Genomic DNA, 13,582 nt, shown 5'->3' on the forward strand with positions numbered 1-13,582 from the left:
TGGACCATTGAGCTGCACTTCTTCTCCTTCTTCTACTCCAATTATTCTTAGGTTTGGTCTTTTTATTGTGTCCCAGATTTCCTGAATGTTTTGTGATGAGAGTTTGTTGGACTTGCTGTTTTCTTTGATCAGTGTGTTTATTTTGTCTATGGTATCTTCAGAATCTGAGATTCTTTCTTCTATCTCTTGTATTCTGTTGGTTAGGCTTGTTTCTGTAGTCTCTGTTTGTTTACTTAAATTTTCCATGTCCAGCCAACCCTTTGTTTGTGTTTTCTTCTTTGCCTCCATTTCAGTTTTCAAGTCTGAACTGTTTCCATTATCTGTTTGATTGTTTTTCCTTGGTTTCCTAGGGTATCATTCACTGATTTATTCAATTCTTCAAACTTTCTGTTATATTTCTCATCCATTTCTATAAGGGCGTTCTTTACATGCTGTTTAAGGGTGTTAATCACTTTCATAAAGTCAATTTTTTCTACTTCTTCTTGATTAAGGTTTTCATGTCCTCCTGTTGTGAGGTAGTTGGTTTCTGGTGGTTTCATGTTGTTTTTCAGATTGTTGGATGAATTCTTGCATTGGCGCCTGCCCATCTCTTCCTCTGAATGCTCCCCTATGGATCTTCTTTAACAGGATCAAGTCTTCTTGCCTACTGATGTACCTTCCCAGTGATGGCTCTCCCCAGTGATAGCTCTCCTGGTGCTCAGATCATATCTCCGTGCCCAAGGATGGCTCTCCCCAATGCTGGCTCTCCTGGCACTGAGATCAAGTCTCCGTGCTGGTTGGGTAGCTTGTAAACAAAGCGCCTGCCTTGCTTGGTGCAGGCAGGCTATTGAAACAAAGGAACTCCCGCCTGCCTGGGTGCCCTGAGGATTCAGACCCAGCACCTAGACAGGCTGAGCTGGGTGATGTTATAGTGGTCAGGATTCTTAAGACAGATCATGTAGTAACTGAAATCAAAATATTGCTGCACAAGCAGCCCTGGAGCATGCTATTTGCAAAAGCACATACTTGGCTTGAATCAGATAATATTAAAGCTCAGATGTCAAATGTCAGCAAGGATAAGTTTGAGATTTAAAATTAATTAAGGAGTCATGCAAATTGCACTCAGCACATCCTGCATTGTTTAGTAACTGCAGAACATTATTCATCTCAATTAATGAGCTCCAATTCAGGGGTGAAAAGATGAGATTTCTTTGTTCTCAAGAATGGAAGCCAGGAGCTATCCATTCTCAAGCTATGAGTTCCTATATGCTAGTTGTTCTAATGGGTTAGGAAATAGCAAAACTGGGGGCTGGAGGATGGCTTAGGGGTTAAGAGCACTGGTTATTCTTCTAGAGGTCCTGAGTTCAATTCCCAGCAACCACATGGTGGCTCACAGCCATCTGTAATAAGATCTGGTGCCCTCTGCATACATAATTAATAAATAAATCTTAACAGGAAAACCATGTGAGATTCTGTACAGACATATAAGCAGGGTTTCAGGGCAAAGTTTATCTATCAGAAGATAGAAATATTTCAGTCAAAAAAATTGCAAGATCTTTTTCTTTTCCCCCCTTTGAGTCAGAGACTACTTTGGCGAGCAATCCCTCTGTGTGACACCATGTCGTCTCACCTCCCCATAGTGATCACCTCCCATGAAGCTGATTTCTTCTACAGAAGCCATCCAAATAGCGTAGTACTCAGGGTCAGTTTGCTTATCTGTTCCACAAACCACATGAATCCTTTTCTGTATGTTGGGATGTCTGCAGTCTACTGAAATGAACTTTATATTTTTATCACTTTCTGTTTAGAGCTATTTATCAAAAAGGTCTGCATTCCTTGGTTTGGCTCCTAAAACTTAATATGTTTTCCGAATATCTTGCAATTTACCTGATGGAACTCATCAGGTTAAAATGACGTTCTGCTCCATTTTTCCCTTGGTGCTCTCTCCTTTTTGAAAGCATTCCTTTTCATTACTATCTCTGTTCAGTTATTCAACATTTAAGCCCTCCTCAAAGGTTACTAACAGTCTAGTTTTCTGCCCACAAACTTTATAGTATTATTTCATTCTTTTTATTATGTTAGAATTTATATGTATAAGTTTATATATGCTATATTAAAATTTATTATATGCATGCTTATGTTAAATTTTTTGATATGTGGATACTTATATTAAATTTTTGAATTATATTTTATTAAATTTTCCTTACTCAATTTCAGTCAAATACTTCTTTTAGATAAATATTTTTCTCTCTTTTTTTAAAATTATCTTCAATTGCCAGGTGGTGGTGGTGGTACATGCTGTTCATCCCAGAACTTGGGAGGCAGAGGAAGGTAGCTTTCTGTGAATTTATGACCAGCCTGGTCTACAGAGCTAGTTCCAGGACAGGCTCAAAGCCACACAGAGAAACCCTGTCTTCAAAAACAAAACAAAAAAATTATCTTCAATTTTGAGTAGAGTTCAGCAACAAGTGGATTCTGAATGATTCTTTCTTGAATGAGTGACATACCGAGAATTTCAGTCTTTGGAGGAAGTAGAATTTTCAATATATTTTGATACACAGAGAGAAAATATTTTCATATGAAAACTTTAGTGCCCCTGTAATTTGAAACTTTAGTCAAGATTCTTTTTAAAAAAAATGACTATAGTATCTCTTGTGAATTATTTAGACTTCCTTTCTGTCCCAGTGGTTGTTTTTTTGTTATTGTTTTGTTTTGTTTTTGTTGTTGTTATGAACAAAAATTTACTTCACAAGTACTTGATTGAAGGAATAATTGATGCTGGCAATGTACCTATGGAATCTTCATTCTGTGAAACATTGTCACAAACAGTCAAATGGACGTTATATTGTATCACGTTAAAATGAGTCATAGTATTTACATCAAGTGTTCTCTAATATTCTTATGAAAAGATCTTTGAAATCAAGAAGTGAACAAGTTGTGTGTGTGTGTGTGTGTGTGTTTGTGTGTATGTTTGTGTTGTATCATGGAAAAATCTTCCAGGACGTTGTAACAACTTGGCAGTAAGTACAAATAAGCCGAGAATCTATGTCTGGAAGGGAAGAACTGGTAAAGCATTTGCTGAGTGTTCTTGTTAGTTTTCTCTTGCTGTAATCAACACTGTGACCAAAGCAGTTCGGTGAAGGAAAGGGTTTATTTCTTCTTACACTTCCAGGAAACAATCCATTACTGTAGGAAGTCAGGGTTCAAGGCAGGGACTAAAGCAAAGACTACAGAGGAATGCTAACTAATTATTGTTTTGCTTCCCATGCTGTCTCATCTTGGTCTCTTACATAACCCCAAATTATCTGTCCAGACATGTCCAGAGTCACTTTTCCCAGGAGACTCTAATTTGTGACAAATTTACAAAATCTAACAAACATATTTGACAAATGTTTGTTTTATCCCTAGAACCCACACAAAACCCCACATATGTTAGCATGGTCTTTTATCCTAGGGCTCCTGTGATGAGATAAGAGGCAGAGATAGGAGAATGACCAAGAAGCTTGTAGGCAAGCTGTACTAGAGTGAAGGTGAAACAAGAGAGACCCTGCTTCAAAATATGAGACATTAGATCTAACTCTTAAAAGTGTTTCTTTGATTTTCACAAATGTACTATGATAAAAATATATTCAGATAAAATGAACATAAAATATCATGGAAACAACAAAGAGCAAGTGTTATATGTGTGAGATTATAGATAATCTTGAAGGCTCTGAGAAAGAATCTGGACTTTTGTCTGGATAGTGCTATGCTGGGAAACTAAATCACTGAAAACAGACTGAGAGACAAACTTTAAACTTTTCAACTTCAGCATGCTTAATTTCCCATAACTTTTAACTTCTGTAAACTCCCTCAGGTTAAAAGTCATAAAACTTTGATTTTAGATATTCTAATCCTGAAATCCAAGTAGAAAGACATGCAGTGGGCTTTAGACATGTTTTTTTTTTTTTTTTCTTTTGTTCCTATTTCAAAGCAAGAGCTTTACAGTCAAACACAAGTGACTATTTTCGCTACATAGAGGTGCGAACTGTTTGAACGTTCACTTCGGTATCTTGCAATGCAGCACACCAGTGATATATACTATAGCTGCCACTCCCATGCCATGTTCTGTACCAGGCATCTGTCCATGTTCTGTATGTAGTTTTTTCTCAGGAGATCAGTGTTGCATTTCACAATCTTCATTTGTTTTTATATAAAGATCTGGAACTCAAAACTTTTCAACTTAGTCAGCTGTCCATCAGAGATTATCATAACGTGACATGGCTATGAGGTCACACCAGTGTTTTAGAACACTTGTACTTTAATATGATTCATTCTCTGAATTCAAGTAGCTAATGCTGCTCCTCTGTATTTTTGTGAACTGGAATAAAATATAGATGAACTCTTAATTAATAATTAATGCAAATGCTCATGGAAGAATAGGTGGTTACTGCCAGTACTTGTTTGTTGCCAGGGTAATTTAATTCTAGTTCACCCTATGTGCTGTATTGCCTTGCAGTAGGGAAAATGTTTCACTATTACTGGAAGTCATTATTGAAGAGAAAGTGAGGTAATTCATAAATAATCATAAATCTATTGCTTTGAGGTTACACTTGGTGGTGCTTATTCAACATTATTCACTTTATATGATGCCTTTGTTTCATTCCTTTAATGTTTGCAGGCTGGCATCTCACAGCTATTCTCTTTGACACTTAGAAATTGACATATATCTTTGGTGAAATAGAGACCCCCTTTTATTCAGTTATGATTTACCCAACACAACCCACTTTTGATGGAGGAGGGTCATCTTTCTATCTGTTGTTTCATTGGTTAAGTAATAAAGAAACTGCTTGGCCTCTGATAGGGTAGATTTTAGATAGGCGGAGTAAACAGAACAGAATGCTGGGAGAAAGAAGCTGAGTCAGGGAGTCACGATGATTCTCCCACTCCAGGCAGATGCAGGTTAAGATCATTCCTGGTAAGCCAGCTTGTGGGCTACACAGATTATTAGAAATGGGTTAGGTCAATATGTAAGAGCTAGCCAGTAAGAGCCTGGAACCTATTGGCCAGGCAGTGTTTAAAAGAAGAACCTTCATCAGGCGATGAAAGGAGACGAGACAGAGACAGAGACCCACATTGGAGCACTGGACTGAAATCTCAAGGTCCAAATCAGGAGCAGAAGGAGAGAGAGCACGAGCAAGGAACTCAGGACCGCGATGGGGACACCCACACACTGAGACAATGGGGATGTTCTATCAGGAACTCACCAAGGCCAGCTGGCCTGGGTCTGAAAAAGCCGGCGTTAAAACCGGTCTCGCTGAACATAGCGGACAAGAAGGGCTACTGAGACCTCTAGAACAATGGCAATGGGTTTCTGATCCTACTTCACCTATTGGTTTTGTGGGAGCCTAGGCAGTTTGGATGCTCACCTTACTAGACCTGGATGGAGGTGGGTGGTCCTTGAACTTCCCACAGGGCAGGGAACCCTGATTGCTCTTTGGGCTGACGAGAGAGGGGGACTTGATTGGGGGAGCGGGAGGGAAAGGGGAGGCGGCAGTGAGGAAGAAACAGAAATCTTTAATAATAATAATAAAAAAAGAATACAGTTTCCATGCAATTATTTCGGGGTAAAGCTAGCCGGGTGGCGGGACACAACCTGCCGCTCATACACTTTCTTACCTCTTCCTTTTACCATTGTAAACAAAATAGATTAAAATAATTTGCTCCAAATCTAACTCATTATTTCTCTTTATTTTGGTATCTTGTGATATCCAAAGATAAAATATTCATTACAGGTTTTCAATTCAAGACACTTTAATCATTGCTGTTTATTTTCCTTAGCTATTACTATGACTTTTATTTAGAAACATAATCTAGACAAAGCCTGACTTCTGAAATTCAAGAGATGTCACATACTTGAATGCTTAATTAAATTATTATTTTATTTAAACGAGGGTAGAGATACCTGTTTTCCTGTGTTTAGAAATACCATAGCTTGAATAATTCAATTAACATATATAGTGATATTTTATTTATGTTTAAGTAAAGAAGGTTTGCCTAAAGATCAAGGGCAAACAAAGCTAAGCCACAAGGGGTCAGGCAGTGGTGGCACATACCTTTAATCCCAGGATTGGGGAGACAGAAGCAAAAGAATCTCTATGAGTTCAAGGCCACCCTGGGTTACATAAGATCAACACAAAAAAATCCAGGTGATGGAGGCCTACATCTTTAATCTCAGTAATAGGGAGTCATACACCTATAATCCCAGCACTAGGGAGTCATATGTCCTTAATCTGAGTACATGCCTTTAATCCCAGCATTAAAGGAAATATAAAATCAAATAAGAAAGAGGCTTAGGCTGTTTAGTCTGCTTACTTTGCAGTTGCCCAGAGTCTTGGTTGAGGTTATGACTTCTCTCATGGTTTGGCTGCTTTGTTTTTCTTGTTTTCAGATTCATCCTCAATATCTGTCTCTGGGTTTTTATTATATGTGCTACAAATATAAATGAATTTTTCTTTCTTTTTTTATTTATTAAAGATTTCTGTCTCTTCCCCACCGCCGCCTCCCCTTTCCCTCCCCTCCCCCAACTGAGTCCCCCTCCCTCGTCAGCCCAAAGAGCAATCAGGGTTCCCTGCCCTGTGGGAAATTCAAGGACCACCCACCTCCATCCAGGTCTAGTAAGGTGAGCATCCAAACTGCCTAGGCTCCCGCAAAGCCAATACGTGCAGTAGGATCAAAAACCCATTGCCATTGTTCTTGAGTTCTCAGTAGTCCTCATTGTCCGCTATGTTCAGCGAGACCGGTTTTATCCCAGGCTTTTTCAGACCCAGGCCAGCTGGCCTTGGTGAGTTCCCGATAGAACATCCCCATTGTCTCAGTGTGTGGGTGCACCCCTCGCGGTCCTGAGTTCCTTGCTCGTGCTCTCTCTCCTTCTGCTCCTGATTTGGACCTTGAGATTTCAGTCCGGTGCTCCAATGTGGGTCTCTGTCTCTGTCTCCTTTCATCGCCTGATGAAGGTTAATATTCAGGAGGATGCCTATATGTTTTTCTTTGGGTTCTCCTTCTTATTTAGCTTCTCTAAGAACCCGAATTATAGGCTCAATGTCCTTTATTTATGGCTAGAAACCAAATATGAGTGAGTACATCCCATGTTCCTCTTTTTGGGTCTGGCTTACCTCACTCAGGATAGTGTTTTCTATTTCCATCCATTTGCCTGCAAACTTCAAGAAGTCCTTGTTTTTTACTGCTGAGTAGTACTCTAATATGTATATATTCCATACTTTCTTCATCCATTCTTCAATTGAAGGGCATCTAGGTTGTTTCCAGGTTCTGGCTATTACAAACAATGCTGCTATGAACATAGTAGAGCATATACTTTTGTTGTATGATAAGGCCTCTCTTGGGTATATTCCCAAGAGTGGTATTGCTGGGTCCAGGGATAGGTTGATCGCGAATTTCCTGAGAAACCTCCACACTGCTTTCCAAAGTGGTTGCACAAGTTTGCATTCCCACCAGCAATGGATGAGTGTACCCCTTTCTCCACAACCTCTCCAGCTATATTTGTATACTTTTATGTGTGTATGTGTGAAACAGTAATAATTAAAGGGAAAACAGGCCATCAGTTTGAAAAGTGATGGGGAACATGGGAACAGCTAGAGAAAGGAAAGGGAAGGAAAGAAGTAATGCAACAACGTTTTAATTAAAAAATATTCTTTAAAAGGAAAACATAATTAGGTAACAAAATTTTTAATTTATGAATACTAAAAATACAGGTATGCATTAATATGACCAATTGATTGATGGCAGGAAATTTTTGTTGTGATTAATATGTAAATATTACTTTTATAATTTACTTATAATTGGCATCTATATTAATTGTATATATGGATGTATTCATGCCATGGAAAACTGAATTTCAGGTAATTTAAAGATGCAAATATAAAAGCCAAGTTAGAATTTTTTTATGATACAAGTGTGCACCCATAAAGAGATTAAAGGCTGATGTCAAGTGACTTTATAGTTTCCCAACTTACTTTCTGAGCTGAGTCTCTCATTGATTTTGGAACTTGATTCAGCTACACTAACTGGCCCCAAAGCTCCAAGGATCTTGTTGTTCTAGGGTGGGCTTATAGATTGCACTGCCACATCCAGCTTCTTCTAAGGGTGGTGGGGTCCAGCAAACACTTTATAACTGAATCATTTCCCCAGCTCATGCACCACATTTCTTCAATGGCACAAATATGTCAAAGGGAAAATGAATATATTTGATAATTTAGAAAGGATTTCTATTCTTAAAGATGCTAAGAGGTAAAAGCAAAGTAATAAAGTAGAAGATATGCAACACATAAGATGTTTTGAAGTAAAGTGAAGTTTGATATAAAAATGCAAGAAAATCAATTGGAAAAAAGCCAGTCTCACAGAAAACAAAATGTGTACCTGAGGAGGTACTTCAAGACAGAAGTAATGCATAATGCCCGGGCAGTTTGATTGACGCCACGTGAGACTTTACTAGCTAATAATACACCTACTCTCAAAAGCATCCTAATGTGCCCCATAAATAACATGTCCTTTCAGCTGATGTTTCTATTTCCGAAGCCCACCCTTTTACTATAAATTTTGAGATTGCTGCCTGATTTGAGATTCTTTTCAGTTACATGAGAGATTCTTGGGTCTGCTGTGCTTCTCCCTCAGTAGGCTTCAGTCTTATGTTCATACCCACATAAATTATCATCTATCTCCTCTTTTTTCACTTTCTTATGATTTTGCAACATAAATTTCTTAGATATATTTTTAAAAATAGAGTGAATTCAGAATAAGCAATGCTAGGATCAGGGCTTTGCCCAGAGTCTCCCTTGCTGCTCTCTGTTCATTTAAGTTGCCATCTTGAAATGACCCTTAGCGTCTCCTTAACCACAAAAACAGGAGCTGGTAATTTCTATTCTGAGTCAAGACCCTTTCATCCTCCTCTGAAATATACCTCTCTTTTTGCATATTTTGTCCTGTGTATATATTATCATTACTAATTGATTGCTTTTAGATAATTATTTTCAGAATTATACACATTCTCTGTATCTATGTGTTAAATTTACACTGTGAATAAGAATTAGTTATTAAGTCAGGAATATGCACCACACTGACATCACTGCTGTATGGGCTTGTTGGGTAAACTGAGGTTCTCTTAGTTTGTCACAGTCAGAAACATGCATTATTTCCAGTCCTTTTTTTCATCTTGTTTTCATCCACAGCAACACTGAAGACCGAGATCTAATTAATACATTAAAAGGTTATTTCATCTTCAAGGACATTTGCCCTGATACAAGGGACATAGGATAATTGACTGCTGTTGTTTTGATTGTTATCTGCAACAGGACTGCAATCATGACTGAAGTGCTGTGTAAATCATTGGGTTTGAATGGGTGTTGAGAGCACTTCATGGTGGATTTCTTTGAGTGGAAATGCACATGAAGTTCTTTTTGAACATGTAGTGGTAATATTGATTGGCTTCTTCCTTCTATGTTTCATAGTCTTGGCAATGAAAAAGAGCATATGAGATGACTCATTTGTACAGCAACATTCACTTTAACTTGAGTGAAAACCCTGTCCTCAAAGAGTCCTTTTGAACCTATAAGCTGTTATAGAAGATGAGACTTAAAAAGTAAAATCTTTGTCTTTGGGGAAGGGGGTGGGAAGCAAAAGATTCATGATCACTGTATAGTCTAATTCTACTTTTATGAACACAATGAAATGGACCTTGAACAAGGAAAACAGATACTTGATTTCTCTATACCCACATTGTATTCTAGGGTACAGATACAGTTCTGAGCCTTAAAATGTAGCACTTATGCTAACAGGAGGAAAACAATTCTTTCTCCAGGAATTTCATAAAAGTCTGTGTCTTTGAGAAAAATTTCCTCACACATCCTAGTGTCAGGAGAAGACTAAGTATCTGCTTAAAATCTGCTGGATCACAAAACAGAACTTTAGAAGAACCCAATTGCTTTGTTCTTAGTGGTCTAAAATTAGAATGGAGATATGACTCAAGGTTGGACTACCCTCGATGAGCCTGGGAAAAAATCCAATTGCAGTAACCAAAAGCAGCTCTTGCCAACATCACAGTAGTGCTAAGAACTGCACATACAGAGTCTAGCTCTTTATTGTGTTTCCCACAGAGAGCAGGGCTCAGAAAGTGCCAAGCTCACTCTGGTCATTTTTATCCCAGTGAAGGTAACGTGTAGCAGTAACCTGCAAAATCTCTATGCCACAGAAGGTTAATGAGAAAGTAGCCAGATTTTTATACTGACATAATTTATTTTAGCTAAGATGGCCAAGATTGTGCTGTGTTTAAAAGTTTATAAATTAAGGGGCCAGAGAAATGGTTCAGTAGTTAATAGTGCTTGCTGTCTTCCAAAGCACCAAAATTTGGGTTCCATCACCCATGTTGGGTAGCTAACAGCAACCTGGAACTCCAGTTTCAGGAAATCCAACACCCTCTATTGACTTCTGTGGCCACCCACATATATGTGACATGCATGCTTGTGCACATGCACACACAAACACAGACACACACACATGCCAAAATTAAGTTTACAAATTAGTTTTACATGTGTCAGTGTAAACATATCTATGTGACATTATACCAATGCAAATATCCATACAAAGGTACTTTATGATTTGTTCAATATATACAATCTCCTTCTGCTGCTATGAAAAACACCAAGATCATAAGTCACTTCTGGAGGCAAGGATTTATTTGACCTATATGTTCTGATTATGGTCCATCATTGAGGGAAAACAAGGCACCAACTCAGGTAGGGCAGGAACTCGGAGACAGGAAGAAAGCAAAGACCATGGAAAAATATTTTTACTGGCTTGCTGCTCATTACTTGTGTAGTTTGCTGCTATATATGGCCCAGAATCAAAGAGTGGCCTTAGCTCTCCTACAAATATCATTAATCAAGAAAATACTCCACAGCCTTGCCTACAGACAAATCTAATGGAGGCATTGAAATTTTAAATTAAGGCTCCCTCTTAGAATATAACACTAGCTTATATAAAGTTGATGATGATGATGATGATGATGATGATGATGATGATAATAATATAACCATAATAAGAATGAAGAAAGTGAGAGTAGTAGTGGCACTCAACATTTTCAACCCATATCCCTTTTTTCAATAACAAAGGACAGATTATGGAATGCCATGGGTGATTATGATTTTTAGTCAATATAGGTAACTTAGAGCAAAAAATAGTAGCATGTTGTTAATGTTAAGACAAAGTTGTTCTTAGTATCAAGACAAACTGAGTATCACCACTGAATAAACTTATAGAAAATGCAATTCTTCCCTTTGACAACTGACAGTTAAATAAAAGAATTATCTAAATCTTCCACTTACTTCATGACCCTTGCCATCCCTTGACTATGTAATATATTTTATGACTTTACATGTGTGTATGTGTTCTTTTGTGTCCATGTTCACATGTGTCCTATACTCTTGTTTGCAAGATAGATGACAAGGATGACAGTGAATTGGGGCTCCCTAAAGTATCTAAAAAAAAGAACTAGTAATCTCAGTAGAGGTGAGACAAGTAAGATGGATTTATGCTAGGATTTCAAGACACTCTGTCAGTAGATTAATTTGAATAATTTTGCTGGCTCCAGTACATACTAAGCTGTTCAAAATGAGGACTTGCTGACCTCTAGCCAACGTTCTCACACTCAGGACAGGACTCTGCTACTCAGATCAAAATCAAGATTCACTATTTCTAGTTTGACTTACACTAATATATACACTGCCATAAAAGCAAGCGACAGAGGAGCTAAGGTTATGAGTTCTGCACCCCCTGACTTCCACTTCTAACTCCATAAAAGTTCTTATTCCACCTGACATATTTTGGATTTCTTACTATTGGTCCTGGAGCAGTCTACAACACTTTGTTTGAAAAAAAGTAAAAGTAAATGGAAATGAAAAAAAAAATATACGCAGACAGGTATTTACAGAAAACACTATAAATAGCCCATTCTGAGGAAATTTAAAAATTCCAATGCAAGTTTAAATTGACCCAACAATAATAAGTTGACAATAAACATTATATTCAGTTATTTCTTGATATGGTCTAGCCTGATTTCCCCCCTCCTTTTCCCAATGCAGTGTTAGTTTAGTATTTTCCTTAGAGTTTCTTTCTTGGCAGTATTTGAACTCTCTTCTCATGGTCTCATGTTTCATACCATGCAACTTATCTGTATATTGTCCTAAACAAAGAATGCTGTCACTTGTGTTAACTGTTAGAATTAATATTTATTTTCTCTGGGTGGTGGTGGCACAGACCTTTAATCCCAACTGAGAGAAATGATTTTATATTTAAGTTAGCTCAAGGCATTTTCCCAATAATAATCCCCCAAATACTTCTTGAGATGTTTTTTAAAAGTATAGAAACATATTCTTTTCCCTGTTGTCCTAGAAAATATTGACCATATATTCCTCTTCTATCTTAGCTTCTCCCCTTTCTTTTTTGGGTGCACAAATTCCAAGATTCCTTTACTCTTGACCTTAGCAAAAATCCAAAAGGACACTCCTAAGAGACTTTGAAATTCATGACTATTCTTAGATGTTCCCACCCAAGACACTATATGATTCTTGAACTCTTGTCTTGAAAACGAGTCACCACATCAGTCTTTGTTTTTACTCTCTTGTATTTCTCTTTCTTCTTTCTCCGTTTGCCTATCTTCCCTTCTTTCTTTCCTCCCCTCTCCATGAATTAATTTTAATTCTTCTTTTAAGTTTCATGCTTCTTGATGACGTGGACATTGTGGTTTTTTTACATTATATACTTGCAAAGCCTGTCACATATTAAATCATGTGTAAACATTTGTTAAATGAATACATGGGTAAATTAGCATATTTCTCTATAGGAAAAGCAGAGGCTAATAATTATACCAGTAATCAATTCCTAAAACAACAGTTCTTCCTTAACAGTCTGTACATAACCATAATAATCAATGTCCATTACTTGTCTAATTTGTTTATCACAATCATCTCAATGTGTTCTTTGCTTCTTTAGAGAGGTTAAAGGATTCAATGCCCTAATGCCATTGGAAATAACTTTTAAATGAATACAAACTCCAATGTCCATGACTGCAACAACCTTATCACCCAAAGCAGTGTAGTAGTTTCTTTTATTTTTGAAAAATAGCTAGACTATTGGGATCAATTCCTATGTTAAAGGTGCTGATAGCCTCATCAATCTATAAAGAATCTGGGGAATTTAAACACCTACTGTAAAATCATGAAGAAGATTATGGAAGTGCATAAATAACAGATCAAGAATCAGAATAATATCTCAAAGTTGTTTTGATTTGCATTTCCCTGATTGCTAATGAGGTTGAGCATGACGTTAGGTGTCTTTTGGCCATTTGAACTTCTTCTTTTGAGAATTCTCTGTTCAGTTCAGTGCCCCATTTTTTAATTGGGTTAATTAGCATTTTAGAGTCTAGTTTCTTGAGTTCTCTATATATTTTGGAGATCAGACCTTTGTCTGTTGCGGGGTTGGTGAAGATCTTCTCCCTGTCAGTAGGTTGCCTTTTTGTCTTAGTGACAGTGTCCTTTGCTTTACAGAAGCTTCT

Source organism: Alexandromys fortis, unplaced genomic scaffold, assembly GCF_014885135.2.
Source record: "Alexandromys fortis isolate MF-2015 unplaced genomic scaffold, M_Fortis_MF-2015_v1.1 scaffold_345, whole genome shotgun sequence".
Lineage (NCBI taxonomy): Eukaryota > Metazoa > Chordata > Mammalia > Rodentia > Cricetidae > Alexandromys > Alexandromys fortis.